Genomic DNA, 6000 nt, shown 5'->3' on the forward strand with positions numbered 1-6000 from the left:
GCATAGGATGCTTCCCCGCGCGCCCCCTTAGCACCAGCGTAAGAAAAACTCTATTATCTAGAAATATGGTCTCTATGATCTCAAAGGACCAGACAAATATACCGATACCGAGTTCAAGTACAGGGAGCTATTTAACTGCAGCGACACAGCACTTAAATACTTCACTCTCAACGGATATTCTTATAAGAGCCGCACCATCAGAAAACCAACATAGTGCATTTGCAACCAGCATTATCTAGACCAGCCTGCGCATCCGCGCAGTCTGGTCAGGATCCATGCTGTTCGCTTTCAAAGCCTATTGCAATTAGAGAAACCGTTAGCGAACACCATGGATTCTGACCAGAGTGTCTTGATACAGTTGGAACACGTTTTACCTGAAGAAACGTAAGAACCACAAACTTTATTAAATTGTCTATGTTAATATGCACTTGTTAACAATTAGGAAGAAAAAGAAATTGATTATCAATAATTGACATATATTATCATTTACACAAGAATAGTTTTTCATTTTGATACTTGCGAAACGAACGAAAACGGCTTTTGAATAATATCTACTATCTTAACAAATTGATTGTGGGCATTCTTGCTGCTGGACAAAAGGAAAGCTAGTTACTAATTTTTTGTCTGTTATTTTTGGGGAATTTCTGTCTATCAAAGAAGTGATTACTAAAGTGCTTCGTGTTTGTCAATGTTATTTATTTTTTGTTCTTATAGTCCTCAGTGAGATGTTAAGGTAAACAAAATGTCGACCTGTCTATGCTATTGTACTTAGGCTTTGTATTTCCGTTAAGTTTGTTGGTGTTTTCTTGAGTTATTATCTGTGAATGCCGTAGGGTGTCCTAGCCTGTCTTTGGTAATAGAATGTGCGAAAACGCCGTTAACTTATGTGTTTCGGTTGTATTTGTCCGTCATGAGACAAATTAAAAGCTTAACAGTCTGAATGTTTGTGCTTTTGACGTTTGGTTTTACATTAGTTTCGTGCAATTTTCGACATATTTTTTTCACATTTTGCGAATGTCTTCATGGTGTAATTCATCTACGGTTTAATCCGCATCCAAATATATACAACATAAAATGATGAAAGAAAGAAGTTTGGCGTATTCGAGTATCGCACACTTAATTCCTTTTACAAGCAGTGCCTTGACTTTTAGATAATGTTTCTTAAGATGTTTTGGCTTTGAGCACCAAATTCTCAAAATTAAGGCACGTGCATATACATTAACAATTCTTTATAAGATGGTTTTACAAAGTAGTATATTTGTTTTAGTTTCCATCATTTAAACCATTACTATGTTGGACTAATTAGATATTAATGGAAGATCATTAGTGTCAAGCAGGTTTGTTTTTGTAACTAAAAGGTCGGGATACATAGCTCGAAATTTTGTTTTAGTACAGTGTAACTTTCGAGAAATGCACACGCTAGGGACCAGAAGAAAAGTCCGTCGTTGTTTCTTTTTTCTTTTTTTTTTTGTTTTGGAAGTTTCCGGTATTTGAAGTACGGATACAATTGAATACCATTAGCCGTTCTTTTTGATTTGAAACAAGTTCAGACCCGCGAATTATTGTACTGTAGGTACGACGTTTTGACGGTGTCTCAGTCATTGTAATTATGGAAACGATAACAATTAAGTAAAATGCCGTGATTTTAAAGGTTTCACTAATATTTATACTTACTATTTTGAATGGTTTTATAAAATACGTAGATAAATAAATGTAAAAACAGTAGCGAAATTAAAGCTTACAGAATATATTAAGTTGTAACAAATATGATAGTACGGTATTTTAAAAGTTTGATTTTTTTTCTGTTTTCATGAATACAAAAAGGTTATATCTCACTTTCTTAAATTCAAATGAAAATGCGAGCACCTCATCTAATGACCTTCAAAATGATTAATTTACTTTATTTTAAGAGATTTTCATTTATGTGATGAACAGGAAATTCACGAAAATAAAATATCACGAAATAGATTAATCTGATGTGTGTAGTAAAATGCAAATTACAGGCATTTTAAAGCTAAGCTAATTAGCTAAGTTAAATGATAGAAGCTGCTTTATCAACCTCCGCGTGTTATTCGATATACACGAAATCACAATTGAATAGTGCATGTTGGTGTAGCATTTTTTCGTTTGCAGTTTGTACTTTAGATGTTTAATGGGTTCATGCAAAGACACGCCGTTTATGGCGATGTATGCTTCATATTTTCTACGCACATATCTCATTTATCAATTTATTTGATTACACTGTTTCATAACCATCATTTATCAATTACTTCTCACAACATTTGAGCTCGACAAAGTCCATATTAAAATGCCAGATGTCAATGTCTCCAAAAGTTATTATTGAATTAACTGTAGTTTAGTTATGTTGTAAAACACGCTAAATTGCCTATTAATAAAATTTTGTTTTGCAACGCCAGCTGCTGATGCTCAACGAGGTTATACAGTGTTTACAGCTGACAAAATGTGAAACACGTTTGTATGCTATGAAAGAAGTATATAAAGGGTAGAAGACAAAACTAGAAAAGTTTAACAGCAAGAAAAACACCAGTCAAGGCGGTCGAGAAATAACGAATAACAAAAGCTGTTATAAGACATTTGCATAATATATTAATGTTTCGTTAAGTACTTGTATACAATGATTTTGCACCAAATTAGAGCCAAATAAACATTGGGATTCTTTAAGATTTTTATTTAATATTGCACTTACGAAATTACTAGAATGTTTCGTTTGATATATATCGCCAACAGTTTTCCTGAATATGTTTCATGTGAATGTTGTTTCAAATCAATACGAATCCAGACTTTAAAATATGGCGAATAATTCATTTCTAAGTAGATTTATTTCAGTATACTGATCATTTATTCTAAATTAGTTCTTCTGTCTCATTTCATCTGACACTGACCGTTGGCTGTACTTTCGCAGACTATTGTTTATGCAAATGCAATAATATATTGTTGTTACACATTTCTTAAGACAGACAAATTCGGATTTATGTAAATTAATATATAAATCAAAGCAGTCGGCAAAAGACTATAGAACCATGTATTAATTTGACAGAAGTGAGACAATGGTATGAAAAATGAGAGAGAGTTTATTTGTAGACACGATTGGACGTTTAAGTGCAATGCCCTACGAGGTAATACTATTTAATTCAAAGGCCAACGTCTGTTGCCTGTCGCATTTATTACCATCAGAAGCATTATGGTAAATTCCGTCAGATAAAATAAAACATCTCGACAGATTTTTTAAGATATCTAATTTAGCTGAGAGAGAGAGAGAGGGAGAGAGAAAGAGAGGGGGGGGGGGGGGAGAGAGGGAAACTAGCAAGAAATGTATATTTTCTATTGCATAAAATAAAAAAAGGTTTTCAGAGTTGTTTTTCCTTTTAGTATTTTTTGCAGTCTTTTGACTTCATTGTTGGCAACATCATACAGCCTGATGTGTGGATGCATGGGAAAAGAAGTCGGCAAGAGCACAATGACAATAAACATAATTATCTTTTTCAACATTTGTGACAGCTTTTACTAAAATGTAGCTTAATATTATTACACATTTGAAACGCGAGGAAGTAAAATAGCTGTAATATTATCGCTGCGTTAAAAGTTAATATTTAAATGTTTTCGCAGACAATTTTTTTTTCAAACTAAATGTAACTAGATATGCAAGAGGAAGTGCACTTTATACAAGCTTTAGGTCTGTTCTCGTTGTCTACATAACATCCTTTTAATTTTCTTGAAATTGCACATTATGCAGATTTGATATGTTCGATGCGATGTGATAGATTGAAATGTTTAACAGTACACAGATTTGTTTTCTCAAGACATTTTGCGGTATCAGTAGAACCACATACATTTGACATGCAAGTACTATACCCCGAGCTTTTTCGTACATTAAGTCGTCTTAATTCAAAAATGCCGTAGGTCTTTGTTTTAGCACAATTGAGATTTTGGTATCATTTTTGTGTCTTTCTGAGCTCTTTTTGCTCATGATATTTACATCTTTATAGAACTATTCAATACCTTAAAAAACACGATTCCCAAAAGCCATATGTTTGTTTAACCATTTACATTTCAGAACTTTAAACTTGATTTTCTCAGAATGCCAAAACATTGCTTAAGGCATTGTTGAATAAGGTCGACGATAATTGAACGAAAAGAGAGGTTTTTCTCGAAATAATATCATAATAGCACTAAATCTAAGAGATGATACAGAAACGGAATATGTGTTTAGGTTCATACGATGGCTTCAGGGTAACATGTCATATACGGCTTTTGCGTAAGGCTGAAAAAAGTAATGTTTCATAACATAGTACAGTTTCTCTAGACCAGCTTGACTTGAATCACTCCATTTCAAAAAGTAATCTCAAATTTCTTGTAATTTCTGTTTAACATAATTTAGAAAATCAGGGAGAAGCTGATAGAAAAAGTAATTGGTAGAAAAAGTAATTAAATATTACGGATATTCTAGAACATATTTTTGCCATTTTATAATCGCTATACTCACAATTACTTTTCTATACTTTTTTTCATATTCTATAGATTTCTAACTAAACCTCAGTTCAAAGAAACTATTCTTTGACTGAAAGTTGTTCTTTGACTCCGTGTCGTAATATTTTCTTGTCATTTCGGATTTTGAGTTTATTCAATGTATCTGTATATAAATAGATTGACGATTAAGCCGGCGCTAGGGGTATGAGGAGTCTTACACTTTTTATTGCCTCTCATAAGCATATTCCTATGATTTTGCTTTAATGCGTTATATGCTTCCACAAAACCTTCTAATATAAAAAAATGAATAAAAACTGATCCCAGTAAAGTGAGCAAAAAGTATCTTGTATCCTGTACTGTATCATGTATACATTTTAGCATTATGACGTGGTATTATAAAAACAACAGCAATTTAGTCACTTTGGTGGCAGGGAATCGTGAGTTATCAATTATCTTTTTATACTCTCCTTAATGGTAAGATTATATAGATGATATTTGTTTGTTTTTGTGTAATGCTATATTCAAACCTCAATCGAAGAAATAAAATTCATTTTACACATACGGAATCTTTTATTTTATTTTATGCTTTTCGGCGACGAAAAGACACATTTACTGGCCCTGTTCCCCACAAAATGTGCCAAAAATATTTCAGCAGCAAATATTTGTCGGGAATATTTTCTACCAAAAGTCACGATTAAATCGTCAATTTGTTTAATATGACACATATGGCAGAAATAAATTTTAAACCATTGCAACGTATGTGAAAAACTTTCTTACTACACATAAGCGTAGAAATATCTACAAGTCAATCAAGTATTGATACGACCGCCATGTTGGAGTTAGAAAAAGATCCGAATCGCGGAAAGGATTCGAGTAATTTCAAAACAAACACTAGATTTATCCAATTCTTGGCAAGAGTAAAGTTGATTTCTCAATTTGCTGTAGCGTATTAAAGAAATCTCTTCATTGTTCCTACCGGATGCGGAATACTTTCCATTAAAGGACAGCCGCTGCCGGCATGAGCGATGAATGAGAATTGGATATTTGTTACCCTGCCTTGCAATAAACTGTTTTGTGATTTATTGATTCATTGGCTGTGCATGAATATACTTGCAGATCTTCAAATTTAGTGCAAGGAGACTTACAGAACAGACAATCTCAATGCTTTACACGTTACACACAATAGTTTTTATATGTGTGGTGTATCAAACTATCTAAAAATTGTAAGATAAGTCTCAGACGCAGAATGAACATGTTTCAGCAATGTTCCAAAATGCTTTTAGAAATTGTCTAATAAGAAGTTTAAGCCGGTGAACGAAGGAGGAGTCCGACACTCTATACGTGAACAATTTGTACACATATATAATTATGCAAAGTATATAATGCCACAATATGAAAATAATAGTCTTGCTATTTACCCGTCGTCATTTATATAGAGAAGACTTTGAAATATTCAGTAATACACATGCACAATCTCATAAACACTTCTTAAATGTATGTTCTCTCAAATTA

The sequence above is a fragment of the Mercenaria mercenaria genome, chromosome 1 (assembly GCF_021730395.1).
Source record: "Mercenaria mercenaria strain notata chromosome 1, MADL_Memer_1, whole genome shotgun sequence".
NCBI classification, from domain to species: domain Eukaryota; kingdom Metazoa; phylum Mollusca; class Bivalvia; order Venerida; family Veneridae; genus Mercenaria; species Mercenaria mercenaria.